Source organism: Acomys minous (genome assembly GCF_964271855.1).
Source record: "Acomys minous genome assembly, chromosome: 9".
NCBI lineage: Eukaryota > Metazoa > Chordata > Mammalia > Rodentia > Muridae > Acomys > Acomys minous.
In genome coordinates this window covers 88402349-88417148 of record NC_140490.1, presented here as the reverse complement: position 1 = coordinate 88417148, position 14800 = coordinate 88402349, and the positions used below count along the sequence as shown (strand labels likewise).

Here is a 14800-nt window from a genome sequence, read left to right as displayed (position 1 = left end):
CTTACAAATCCTTCCTGCAGCCTCCTCCCTTCCGAGGAAGGTTCCATGACAAACGATATGACAGACAGACTCTTGCAGAGACAAACCAGGACAAAGCAGAGGGTGCGACAGCCTCTCTCCGCGCCCAGCCCCTGGCAGTTCCAAAAGCTCCCTGCCAGTGCCTGTGCATCCAAGGTGTAGAGAACAGCCAGGGCCGGTACCCGGTACCCAGGCTCCTCAAACAAATGAAAAGACATCAGACAGCAACAGGGAGTCTAACAAGGAAATGTGCCTCTGCCAATAGACCTGCCTCTGTTCACAAACAAGTTGGCAAGGGACAAAAACAGGGAGCCTAACCAACCAATCTGCTGCCACACTGTAGGTCTTCTCAGTGCCCCGAAATGTGCCCTCCCCTGGCCCACCAGTCCATGCATCTAGGGGGAAAGGCATGATGTTATCTGCAAAAGACCACTTCCACACCAGAAGCAATCTACAACTGACTCCGCCTCAACAGTGGCTAGCACAGGGCGGCCCCACAGCCCATCACAGAGGGAATGGACCCACATCTCTGAACACCTTCAACTCCTGCCCGGGTCCCACCAACAGTAACTAGAAGGTACTTCCACTCGAGACCCGTCAAGACGTGGGAGCCCTGCAGAACGCTGGCTGAGATGGCACAGCACGCCCTTGTATTACTCCTCCACTCTACCCCTCTCTGGGATGCACACCCTTATCGCTCTTGACCTTCACTCCCCTGGGTCTCCAGTCTTTAACCCCTATGCCTGGTGCGTGATAGACCTGCAAGGACACTCAGCACAGGCAGGCATTAGGTAGAAAGAAAAAAAGCGAAGAGAGAGGAGAAAGGGAAAGGAGAGCGCAGAAGGGGCGCTAGACCAAAGAAGTCAAAGTAAATTGGGACAAAAGAGAAGGAATCAGGAGCCATGAGACGCATCCGCAATTAAAAGTGCCCAAAGCAAGGCCTGGTAATGGGAGATCCATTCCTGTAACCGGAGTTTAGGAAGAAAGGAAGGAAAATGGAGGGAGGAAGGGAAGGAGGGAGGGAGGGAGGGAGGGAGGGAGGAACAGGCAAGAAAGCCAAAAACAGTAGCTTCTGTCTATCACTCCAGCACTCCTATGTTGACATGGGAGTGAATGCAAGAAAAAGCACCTGCCGGGCCGGAAAGGTCACAGGCAGCCAGCCTGGTGCACACAGTGCAGCGGCAGAAACAAGATAGCTGCCTCAAAAAACAAGGTGGATGGTGAAAAGCAATTCCTAAGAAGTTGTCTCTAACCATCATACATGCACTGTGTGATCACTCCCTCCCCACACCACACATACATCATGCACACATACCCCCCCCACTTATCACACGCACACCCACTGACACACATGTACACGTACACGCACATACATATATACACATCATACACAGATCACACACATCACACATACACACGTGCACACACATACACAGGTCACACACACAGACTCACACACGCGCATACACGAGTGTGCACACACACATGCACACATGCACACACAGTCACACATACAGCACACACAGGTACATGCACACACAGCACACATACACATACACACATCACAAACACACACTCACACACATGTACACATCCTAGACACACACATACATGTCATACACACATCACATAGGTACACACACATACACATATATATAGGACATATACACATATTCACACATGCACATTCACTCACACACTAAAATGAATGAATGAATAAAACTATTTATGGGGGGCAGGAGCTGAAGGATGCTGCCCACACAAACACGTGATGAAGATGATCTCTGACATTCTGTCCCCACGGGTAATCAACAATGGCACAGGTGTACCCATAGGAAGCACAGCTGGGGACCCAAAGGTGGTACTACCCTCCCTTAGGTCCTGGGTGGACCCTAGCTGGGACTAGTTAAAAGAAACTGCACAGGAAAGAATGAGCCTACACCTTCAAGGCCTCTTGGACCCACAGTGCCAGGCTCAGAGCTACCCCAGGCCCTCATGACAGCCCCACTCAGTGTGCTGCCAGGAAAGCTCGCTCTGCTTACGCCAGATGGAAAACCATGACTGAAAAGCCTTATCGTGCCTGAGCGAGGCCTGTATCCTGGGAGCTGATTCCTGGATGAAGCTGACAGTGAACACACACAGGCGCTGGAGGATGTGGGTGGCTGCTGGAGTAACTTCTACACGCCTTCAAAAACTAAAAATCAACGGCCAAGGTCAGAAGCCAGCCCTCTGGTTAGGCAGCTAGCTGAGCCTGGCCTCAAGGAAGCCACATTGTAAGGTCACAATCGTTCCCCATTCCTTCATCATGGAGGTCTAGAGAAATAAGAACATTCTAACATGGAAGAGAAGGCACCCACTGTCCACCCCCCTGCATGAGCCCACCGACAGGCCAAGGCCATGCACACGAGGAGAGCATCTACATTCTAAGCAAGCCTTGCTCAGCACCAAAGAAACTCCACAATTGTTAAAAACCAGGGAGGACTGTCCCTCCAACAAGAGCGCTTTTGGGACTGCAGTGTGCTTTCTGCTGAAGAGGCCAGGGAGACCCATGTCTATTCCCATTTCAAATAGGGTTGGGTGTGAAGTCGGGGTGGGGAAACAAAAGCTAGAAACCACTGGATGATGTGCAACTGCCAAGGCAGATGCTGGGCTCGACTGCGGAGGGGAACCTCCCAAGATCGGCCGGCCAGCTAATCGCAAACCAAGGAAACAACCCCAGTAACCATAAGAGTGAGCATTCACTGAACATCTTCCGCGAAGGGTGGATACCTTCCCACTCCATGTCCTTCAGGCTGTTAGATAACAACCATGTCCTCTTTCTTCTTTTCCTGTTTGTGTAGGACCCAGACAGCCAAAAAAAAAAAAAAAAAAAGAGCATCTTTTGAAGGTTGTTGAGAACGGAGACCCATAACCACAGCCCCTAAGTGGGCTTCTGCCTCTATAGAAGCTGAAGGATAAAGTGAGCCAGGGCACAGACACTATGGGGTAAAGGTTAGGGATGTGGCTCGGTGCCCTGGCTGAAACCATTCTCTAGCTGTGTGGCCTTGAGCAGGTCACATGACCTCTCCACGCCCCAGTTTCCCCACCACTAGCAAGGACCTAACAGAAGCTGTGTCATGGGCCCTGCAAACACTGCACGCCAGATGCTTAGGGCCAGGGAACAGCTCAGTAAATGTTCGCCACTTTCACTCAGGGGGGTCAGCACTCTTTTTTTCTTTTTCTTTAGAACCTTTCTTTTTTTCTTCCTCAAATCAAACATGAATTCCTCCCGACTCCTCAAGACACAGCGAGTGGAGGCGTCTTACATGTTCTGTTTTCCCCAAGTATGGGCAGGACTGGACAGCGCCATCCTGGTCTGGTACTATAAGCCACCAAAAAAAAAAAACAAAAACAAAAAACAAAAAAAAAAAAAAAAACACAGTAAGCTCAAAATAGCTGAAGCCACTGCTGGCGTAGTTGGTACTTGCATCCTTAGATTCAGACCAGGCAGGAAGGTAAACAGCCTGAACCCAGAAAACAACCCCAAATGCCCGTCAGCTGAACGAGGAAATGCTTGTGACTTCAGCCTTCATGACTTAGGACTGTTCATGTTCCTTTTTGTTTTCTTTTTCTTTTTGAGCACCTGCTCCTGACTAGGCTACATACGCAGGAGGACTGCCCACCATGTCCTCAAGGCAAGAGGCAGTTACAACAACAACAACAACAACAACAACAACGACAACAACAACATGATGTCACTCCTCTTGTGGCCAAGCCATCTAAGAACTACGCAGCCGTGTGTGTGGCATTACAGAGGAAAGTGTAAATGGCTAAAAACTAGGATGCCAGGCAACAGATCATCTGATGTGGAGACGTTTATTATATGAGCATGGGAGAGCAGGGAAGGGCACCCCAAGAGAGAGATGGGGAGAGAGAGAGATGAGAGGCACAAGAGGAGTAAGAGGAGAGAGAGAGAGAGAGAGAGAGAGAGAGAGAGAGAGAGAGAGAGAGAGAGAGAGAGAGAGAGAGAAGGCAGGTTTTCCCTTTTTATATCCTGTGCAGGGGCACACCTAATGGCAGGCGGGTGATGATGTCATAGGTTGCTAGGCAGACTCTCGATTCTACAAGGGTTCATAGAGAGGAGAGGGCTTGGGCCTGATGATCAAATGTCTTAAATCACACATCTTCCCCTAACCCCAGTTCCACTTTTTTCCAGCACAAGGCAGAGGGCGAGCTTGGGGCAAGAGGCTCAGGTGTGCGTGTGTCTGACACACTGCAGGCACGTTCATAAATGTTCCCCCAGTCTAGACAGCACTGTGTGACTTATAAAACAGTCTGCTTTTAAATAAGGCCACCCTACAGTTTAATGCAGAAACCTTACGCAGTAGCAGCAGGCTTGGCCACGGAGCTGTGAATTCTGCCCTGTGCTGACTGCTCTGTCAAAGGCACACTCAGCCCAGCCAATTCCCATCACTTGTTAAACAAAACAGGCTCAGTGTCCTCTTTGGGGTTGACAGCTCTGCAGCCCGGCTGCTCCATGGATGTGGACAGCCTGGTGACAAACCAGGCAAGGGCAGGAGAGAGGAAAAAAAAAAAAAGGCAGAGTCCTATTTGCTCAGGCCTTCTTTTCTCCTGCCCGGGTGGCTTTGGGCAATCACAGACCTTGCGGCTCACTGTTTCTTTACCTGTAGATGGGGTTAACGAGCCTGGATATCTGTTCACTGAATGGTAGTGTTTACAAACCAGGCTTGGCTGGAGAATACAGTGATGCGGGTCCTGAGCCATGCTCAAGGAACCATTAGCCACAGCAAGTCATAGATAGCATAGGCTGTTTCCCACAAGCCCCTGTCCTTCTCCATCCTTATACAGTGGCAGACACAGCTCGGAATTTGAATACATTTCCAAAGAGGCCGTGGGAAGGATGCTAGTATACAGTAGACACTGCTCTGGGGCATGAGGGAGTCTCTGTACTCTAACCAAAGTAATGATGGTCCTCATTAGTCCCCAGTCTCCTCATAGGATGGTACTCACGCACTGCCCTATATTGGCCTGCAAAGAATATTCTAAAACAGCAACCTCTGTTGGTTGGTTTATGTTTTTCGTTATTGTTTTTTGGTTTTTGGGTTTTTTTGTTTTGTTTTTTGTTTTTTGTTGTTGTTGTTTTTGTTTTTGCTTTTGTTTTTTGAGATAAGGTTTCTCTGTGTAGTCTTGGCTGTCCTGGACTCGCGCTCTCTAGACCAGGCTGGCCTGGAACTCACAAAGATCCGCCTGTCTCTGCCTCCCCTGAGTGCTGGGGTTGCAGGCAGTGCACCACCTCACCCAGCTAAAACAGCACCTCTTAAGTAAGACATGCCTAGGCATCATGCTAAAACATTAAATTCTAAATAGAAGTATGGGGTAGGGCCTGGGATTCTGCATTCGTGGTGAGCTCCTCGGTGAGGCGGGAATGCTATTTAAGGGACCACACGTTTCAGGAGACAGCTCTTGATGCTTATCTTTGGTCCTGACAAAGCAACATTTGTAATACCTAACGGAAGTTTTTTGTTTTTTTGTTTTTTTTTTTTTTTTTGCTGTATTGGAGATTGAAACCTGGCCCTCGTGCATGCTAAGTAAATAGGCACTCTGCTTGAGCTGCACGACCCACCCTATTTTATTTATTCGTTTAGATACAGGGCCTCCCTGACTTGCCAGGACTGGCCTGGAAATACAACCATAGCTCAGACAGGCCTTAGACTTGGGTTCTGCCAGCCTCAGTCTCCAGGGTGGCGAGGATACCAGTCTACACCGTCAAGCCAAACTCCTGATAGTGTTCCTAGGGAGAGCAACGGCAGACATTTAGTATGTGTTAGCCGGGAGCTCACAGGCCTTATTTTTATTTGGTCCCCAAAAAACAACATCATTTTATAGCCAGACACTGAGCCTGGAGACTGGTGACTCCAGAGGCTTTGGATACAGGTAGGGTGAACACTGGTAAGGGCCAGGCATGGTGATGTGTGCACATCTTTAATCCCAGCACTTCCTGGGCAGAGGCAGGAGGATCTCTGTGAGTTCAAGGCCAACCTAATCTACATAGTGAGTCAGTGAGTTCCGGGCCAGCCAGGGCTATACATTGAGACCCTTTTCTCAAAATATAGAAACAAAACCAGAACTAACAACAACAGCAGCAACAATGATGACGATGATTGAGCATGACCTGGCAAGCGACAGTGTTAAAGAATCCCAAAGTCTCCAAAGGCCAGTAAGATGGGTCTCTTTGGGGATGGCGGTAAAATAGTATGGCATGAGGTCTCTGAAGGAAGGAGGCCTTGGGGCGTGAGCCTCACAGGAAGGGGCCAGTCATAAACACAGCATAAGCATCGTTTAGAACAACAGTGTGTCTAATCCCAGCAGTGCCAGCTGGCAACCCCTCTACCACTCACGAGGTGTGATCTCATACAAGCCATGTTCCAGTTCCGCGTGCCACTGGAAGGAGCTGCAGGATGCTTAACCAGAGGCAGTCTCCCCTTCTTACAGAGGAGGAGCCCAGGCTCCACAGCAGGGCAGCAGGCATCCCTGAGGCACAGGCATTGTCTGGGACGCTCCCCCTGGAGCTCAATAGACTTTAGGGCAGAGCCCTGCTCCATATGGGCCACACACACCCAAGACTCCCCAGATCACCCTTTATTCAGAAAGCTTCTGCCTGGATCACCATAATGCCACCCAGAAGCCTATGTTGCAACCCAAACCCTAATCAATTCAGTGACCCTCAGTTCTGGGCAAAGCAGCAAGCTGCCAGGATGCAACAGGCCACATAGGGCCTGTGCCAGCTCTGCCTCAGGGCAGGTGGCTCGGCCGCCTTCCTCCCTAGACTGTTTATTCATGTTCCTACACGGGTGTTTTTGCAGACAAGGGGTGGGGGAAAGCCAAGAGTTGTATGTGTGTTCCCTAAGGCAGCCCCACTACTGCAAGGAATTCTGAAAAACACAGTCCTCAATAGCCTCTTCTCAAGCTGGTATTTCCCAAAACTTCCATTAGAAGCAAAACAATTCCTTGGATGATTTTGATTTCTCTTTTGCTATGAAAAAAACAATGTGGTTCAGCTCCAGATTTTAAAGAGTGAAGGTTTGGTCTGTCTGGCCTTGACCAGCTCAGAGCAATTATTGGGCACAATTTGATCTACTCCATCACTCTTCAGTTGTCTGGACCCACCCCCACCCACTTTTCTCCCTTCACAGACTATGTCAAGAGTGTCTACATTTGGCCGGGCATGGTGGCGCACGCCTTTAATCCCAGCACTCGAGAGGCAGAGGCAGGCTGATCACTGTGAGTTCAAGGCCAGCCTGGTCTACAAAGTGAGTTCAGGATAGCCAAGGCTACACAGAGAAACCCTGTCTCGGAAAAAAAAAAAGAAAGAAAGAAAGAAAGTCTACACTGCAGTAACAATGTTACATGAAGGGGAGCTGAGGGCTAAGAAATCTCAAGGCCTATTTACACTCCCTGTATTGTGTCAGGGTTTGTAAACACAAGCTAGTGACCATGGCTGACCTGGCAAGAGCCAGGAGGGATGAAAAGAAAGCATGTGGAAAGTGGTGTTGGTACAGTGAGTAATGAGTTGGCCTCGAAAGGCAGGCAGGTTCTCTGAACCAGTGATCTGTCAAGGGATGGGCAGTAGACATCCGAACTGGATGAGAGGAAAACAGTGTTAAAACGCAGTGAAGGTAGGGCCAGCGGAGACCCGGTATCCCAGGGTTTTGTTTTGTTTTGATTTTTGAGAGGGTTCTGGGGCCGTGAGAGGTAAGTTTGTTTGTTTTGAGAATAGCTCTAACTATGTTTCCTTGGCTGGCCTAGAACCCACTATATCAAAGACTTTATATCTCAAATGACTTTACTATGTTTTGAGGTTTAAGAATTATCATCTTGCTGGGTGGTGGTGGCGCAAACCTTTAATCGCAGCACTCTGGGAGGCAGAGGCAGGTGGCTCTCTCTGAGTTCGAGGTCAGCCAAGGCTATGCAGAGAAACCCTGTCTGGGGGTGGGGTGAAGGAACCAAACCAAAACCAAACAAACAAAAGGATTGTCATCTTAAACCAAAGTCATTGACCCTGATGGCTCTTATTATCACGTACCTTAGATACGACACAATCATTGCACACGAAATGACGGACAGAAGCAATGAGCTGCCCATGTATACAGAGGGCAATTAAAAGTGAGCTGCTTCCCATAGGAAGCCGGTGGCCTGGATAATTTACCCCTGGCATAAAGAAACTTTGCTGCCAGGAAACAGTTCCCGTGTCCTGGCTCTCAAGGTGAGTCCGTGAATGACGCAGGGCCACAGGAGCCGAAGAGGGACGGGTGACTTCACGGTCTGCACACAGCCTCGGGGCTTTAAAAGCCTGCTGGTACCATCAGAGATGCTAACTCAGACAGGTCAGATACACCAAAGCACTCAAAATGCAAGGCTGGGAGCTGTGCCTAGAATCACCAAACTACTGTTTATTTTTAGCTGTGCACATTTCTGAAAGCCAAGCATACCGCTGAGCTCAATCCTGCAGCGCGACTGATTTATTTTAGTGACTGTGTGTGTGGTGTGTATGCATGCTTATTGGGGGGGGGTGGCGGCACATGCGGGGGGGGGGGGGGAGGTGAGTACCTGTATATGTGTGTGTACATGCATGTGGAGGGCAGAGGTTGCCTTTGTCTTTCTCGGTCACTCTCCATCATATATATTAAGGCAGGGTCTTTCCCTTGACCCCAGAGCCCTTGGCATTAGCCAGTCTAGTTTGCTTATCTCTGCCTGCTGAGTGTTGGGATTACAGGTGGATTAACGCACACTCCCAGCCTTTTATCTGGGTGCTGGGGATCCAAAGTTTCTCATGCTTGCACAGCAAACACTTTCATACCCCACTATTCCATGTCCCCAGCCCATGCAGTGTAGCTGGTTTTCTCCCGGGTGACAGCTGTCCTGAGAAGAGGGCAGAAGGGACGAGCCAAGCCAGGGAGAGCCAATAAGCTGGAAGATCTCCGTCCCAACCTCTGATTCCCAACCTGCTGTTTATAGCAGGGCTTGTAGTAAGTCAGGGCTGGACCACTTGTATTTATGGACTTTGGAACCCAAGAAAGTTCTAGCTGGAATTGCTGGAGAAGAAGCAATGGGCAAAGAACACAAAAGATCTCAGGCCAAGTTCAGATTCCAAAAGGGAAAGGAAATTAGTCGACTGAGCTGACCTTGGCTGGGGGGGTGGGGGGCGGTCTGGACCAAGTGCTTAGACTGTTGAGACAGTGAAATACAACAGGCAGAGGCAGAGGGATGACACAAGAGGAAAGGTGTGCCACGGAGCTACAGCACAGCATGGGCCATGCTTTGGTATGGACGCAGAAAAGCTGGCCAGCCGAGCAAGTCAAGTTGCACATGCTACCGTGTGTTAGGCCCCTGATGGAGAATAGGACAGGTGAAGCCTTCCAGGCTCATGGACCCACTTCTTCCAGGAAAGCTCATTTTCTATCTTTATCATGGATGGTTTTACTGACAAGGAAAGAGCTGTCAGAAGTTATATTTTAATCCCGACAGAATTCCTGTTCTTAGGAAAACTTACAATTAATGGCTATGGTGTGCGAGGCCACAGTACAGTGGGAGTCAAGATGTCACAGGCTTCGTTCCGTCACCTCGGCCTCACCCCTTGGCCTCAGCATCTTAGTAGCACCATCACCTTTGTCCCTTGCAATGGGAAGGCCTTGCTGTGCATTATTTGGGAGGATCCCAGTCAGAAGACAGAAAGGCCTTCAGGTCCCTCAGCCCCCTAATTAGCACTGCACAAGTCTACCTGAGGATGCTGGTGACAGCAACCCTTCTGGCTACAGACAGTCCCAAGCAATGACGAGGCGACCCCCATGGAGTGTACTCCTCTTGGGCTGGCATTTCCTGGAGCCCCACCCAGTAGAGACTTGGCCAGTTTTACATCCTTGGTTTCCCACCCCGTGAGAAAACTGAATAACGCATCGGTGATCATCCTAGGGACTCTAGGAGTGGCCTGGGTGGACGAATGTCATCGTGTCTCTGTGGACGTCTGCGGCTCCCATATTCTTTTTTTTGTTTTTGTTTTTTCAAGGCAGGGTTTCTCTGTGTAGCCTTGGCTGTCTTGGTCTCACTTTGTAGACCAGGCTGGCCTTGAACTCAAGCGATCTGCCTGCCTCTGCCTCCCGAGTGCTGGGATTAAAGGCATGCGCCACCACCGCCCGGCTTGTGGCTGCCATATTCTCTGACAGGAGGATCCTCCTACGTTCTAACATCCACAGGTATCTTTTCAGTCTTGCTGAGTTCTCTACACGGATTCCCCGAGACACAGCCCTGTGTTGGACTCCTGGGTCCCCTTCCATCACCCCCCCTTACCATAATTCATAAACTCTACTCACACTGAAAACACCTCTACAGCATATGCAAACCAAAGTGTAGTGCATCCAGGATGGAGCCAGTACCCAAACGCACAGTCCATACAAAGACTTACAACTAAGATGTAGTCTGAGAATTTTAAAAGGCAGGTTGGAACCTAAAAGGCCACCAGTGGGCTACCTCATTCCGCCTGCCACCGAGTCTTCTTCTGTCATGAGTCTCCGAGGCGCGGAATCCCCAGTTGCTCCCCAAATCACTTGCCTGTGACCTCCCCGTCTTTCCAATGGAGCACGCCCAGGGAAGCTTCAGAGTGACTCACAGTAATTGCTAACAGTGATCACGGTAATTACCAGTTATCACGTTCTTACTATATGCCTGGCCCCGGGTACCATTCTGTTAAATCTCTCAGCCTCTCACTCATTAGTCTTGCGACAGCATTAGGATGCTTTCTCGGTGAACAGAAACGATGCCCGAGGGAGGGTAGGGAACTGCTGGTACAGTTAGGGACAACTGGGAAAGAGCAGAAATCTATCTTGCCAAGCCAAGGAGCCATATTCTTAAACCCTGACCACGGTGACCCTGTCATTGGCACAGTTCTTGGCAACAAGTGGGCAGCTGGTGAGTGAGTTGAGTCCAAATTTCTGAACAGAAAGACGGACCTACCTGAATGAAGCCTTTCCCCCCAGCTCATATTTAAGCCACCTCCAGCTTAAAATATGTATCTACAGGTATCCCCTCCCATTGTCCATCTAGCCGGTGAAGGCAGGTGGGCACAGACACAATCAGAAATGGAGGCTGGGGGCCGTGCCTCTACAAAACTGTGGCAGCAAGTCCGTTCCCTCTCCAAGCAACTGCGGGGAAACCACTCTAGGCAAAGCATTGATCCACTTCTGCAGAGTGCCCCGGCCCTTCCCTCTGGGTGGCTTATGATCTCTCATTCCCGTTAAGTAGGGTCAGTCTCTGTTAACATGGGCTGTGACTGGTTCACTTGGCCAGGACTGGTCAAAACGCCACCATTGGAACCCTTCCGGATTCTGGATTCTTCAAACTTCCTCTCATACATAGCTCTCGGGAACACGATAATGCCCGGGAAACTGTGGGATTTCTTTGGGGGAAAGAAAATAAAAGAGGACCATTTTGACATGCTTTGCGTGAAAGCCCGAGATTCCACATTTTCTGCCGAATCTTGTTCAGGCCTACAAAGTTTTACCAGTCTTTATACTACCCAGGCCATGGTTAAAATACAACCCACCAAAGAAGAGACTCGGTTCTTTGGCATCAGTACCTCAGGCATAGCAAGCAAGCTACAAAGCAGGAATCATCACTGTCTTGACTTCTGCATCCCCCCCAAAGGCTAGGAAAGAGTCTGGAACTTTCTGTCAATGAAGGAGTAGAGATGAATCGATCAGGATGAATACTCTAAGGCTTCACTCTTGCAAGAACTAATCTTTTCCTATTCAACCCCACTGTCACCAACCTAATCTGACAATGGACTCCCGAGAAAAATGGTCTCATGTTCCCACAGGTCAACACTATAGTTCCAAGCCAGACCCTTGGACTCTAGGGCTAATGTTGCTTCCACTGGGTCACATCTACAGAGGCACCTGGTAAAGGAGGAATCTGCATTATATAACACTGCTTTTCTCTGGAGACTAGGGTTCAGAGGGAGGGGCTCAGGCTATCAAACTGTTCCTAAGATGTGGAGATTTGGCCAGGGAACAAACCAGAACACTTCAGAGTGCAGAGCTACACAGGAGACACTCTTCCCCGAGCGTTTGCCTTGGAAGGCAGTACTTCAGAAGAACCAAGCCCTCACAGCACAACGGCCAAACAGGGGACCAGAGGCATCCCAGTGGAGCCCCGCCAAGCTGCTTTCTGATGTACACACAGACACGGACGTTCCCCAGATGTTCTCCGTGTAAAACATTTGGTTTGAGACACAGTTCTTCTCTTACGTTCCCCTCAAACGCTTACATTTGTTTAGCGGACTCATACAGTTCAGCTAAAGCATCCAGGAGCGGACATCTGAAGGCAGCCTGACGCGAGCGCCCCATCTGCAGAGAAGACGAAGAAGCAAGTAAGACGGCTCTTACAAAAGCGAGGCTCTAAGCAGATGGGAGGAGGCAGCCTTGCCTATTCCAAGAGTTCTAGGCTCAGCAGGAGACACTGGATGCCTCTGGCCTCCTTGGGTACCTGCTCTTACATGCACATACTCACACACACAGAGGAAGGCATCTAACATCAACTTGTTAGCATCACCTCCACACGTACAGGTGCATGCAAGTGCACACATATGCGTGCGTGCATTAGTGCACAGAGAGAGAGAGAGAGAGAGAATAAAAGTTGATGGAGAAGACAGAGAAACTATAAATAACGGACATGAAGATTCCTGAATACTACCAAGGAGCACTCAGAAGTGAGCTGAGGGCACCAAAGAGAGGGTTCTGAGTGGTTTCCCTGACAAAGAGTTTCTCAATAAACTCCTGCAGTTTTTTTTTCTGTTTTTTTTGTTTGTTTTGTTTTGTTTAAGAGAACTCTACATCTACAAGTGGGCTTCATCCACCTGGAAAAATATACAGGCATCCAGAACTCTCTATTATAACTCATGACTATTTCCACATTAAACATCCGATTCACCCAACCCTACATTTCCTTGACTGGAGCTCGGGGCAGGCTGAATGCGGTCTCTCCATCATGAAACACAGCATCCTCTAAGCCATGCACAATCATGACTCCTCCCCCCCTCCCCCCTCCCCCCCCCCCGTAAGGCTACCAAAGCTGAATTTAGACTTAAGACCCACCCCCCACCCCCAGCTTGTCCTGACACTGCTAAGAACAAGCAAAGGGTAATGAGCTAAGCTATGGGAAATGCACGGGCCCACATACATGCAGCACGGTATACGTTCCAAGCATGCTCACGGCTATTCTTATCAAGGCCGCTAGCAAACAAAGCTATGCAGACATATGTCTGAAAACGGTACCACAGGCTTCAAACGCCAAGCCCTAGAGGAAGATGTCAGAGGGCAAAGCGAGAACAGGCTGAGAGAAAGGAAGCAGCTGCCACCTCCTTTGAGAGGCCGTTCCAGGCCACCCCACTAAAAGCAGTCCCTCCAGATGTGCTTCTGCAGCCGCCCCCCCCCCCCCGCAAGAGAGAATCGATATTTGTCGGATGGAATAATTTCCCTGAAATAAACAGACAGGCAAAGGTCACTACAACTGGGGCCTAGAAAGAAAACAAGCCAGCTGCCGAGTTACGGGCAGCCTGTGATGCAAGAGGGCAAAAGGCCCCAGGCCGGGCCTTGTGGAATGGTTTGAACAACCAGGTCCCTACAGAGAAAACATATCAGAGGCAAAAGTATGGGGGAGTCATGCTGCTAGGAGCAAGGTGCTAGCGTGACCAGACCTAGAGGGGACATCATCAGGAGCCTCTATGGCCCCCTTGCTACAAGTGGTGCTTTCCACTCCAGGGGGCATGGTGACCTGTGGTCACACTTGCTCAAGGAATCTTTATAAAGCTATACCTAAGCTATATGCTTTGCACACAGTAGGCCTATAGGAGCATCCTCTGAATAAATGAATGATTTATGTTCTTTAGACACAGAGACAGACATGTGGGGACGGACAGTGATCCAGAGGCGGACACTGTAGATCATACTGTCTACATGTGTTATTTCTCTAAACAAGCCGTTCCTAAATATACCTGAACTTGTCTCTAAGCAACTGGAAAAGAGCGCGCATTTGGCATTCCGGAGAGTTTGCATAGGTACAGGGGCCCTGAGTGGTGGTATCACAGCGGTTCAGGATTCGGATCCACTTGTAAACATGAACAAAGGCTGTGCTTTTCTCTGCCTCAGCTTGTCCATTTGTAAAATAGGAGTGACGGTGGTGTGCGTCCCTTAAGGTGCCCATGGGCACATTCGGAACGTCCCTGGTAGGCGATCGCTCTTCTGTACTTGGTGCAATGATCACATCATGTTGGCATGACAGGAAAAGGCATCGCAAGCCTCTAACCCAAGGCGAGAACCAAGAGGCTCAGCTCACTCGACTTGTTAGGAAACACAGACAGAAGAAACTGTGTCATATGTCGCCAGACAGTACCGCCACTGTCCAGAGCTGGTCCTTGAAGGGCCAACTGTTGTCATCTCCCTTCTGCTTTGTTCACCTGAGTACCCTGGTTAATAAGCAAACGCTATTAAGTATTCTCGAGTGAGGCTCCCCCCCACCTCGACCCCGATCCTGCTGATCAGACCCCTGGCAGCAGTGGGGGCAGCAGTGGGGGGTGGGGCGAGTTGGTTGTCAATGACAGTCTGTATACATTCACGGCTACAGCCTATAGACTGGCTTGTCCTCCCAAATTTAAACTTGTTGGATTAGATAAAGCATCCTAACTAGAAGGGCCTCATCACTACATCCCCAGAGGCTGGCGCTCTACATGACA

At 49.7% G+C, this 14800-nt stretch overlaps 1 protein-coding gene across 3 annotated transcripts in view; it reads right to left on the bottom strand.

The window, feature by feature from the left end:
- The window catches only part of NUAK1 (NUAK family kinase 1), a 70655-nt gene that overhangs the window by 41611 nt on the left and 14244 nt on the right, over positions 1 to 14800 (bottom strand). The window contains exon 1 of one of the 3 annotated variants that reach the window (XM_084796297.1): positions 12337 to 12355. The exons of the other annotated variants lie outside the window; for them this stretch is intronic. The gene's annotated coding sequence lies outside the window, so the exon portion shown is untranslated. Of the gene's footprint in view, positions 1 to 12336; positions 12356 to 14800 lie in introns of those variants that run through there. 3 annotated transcript variants of the gene reach the window in all.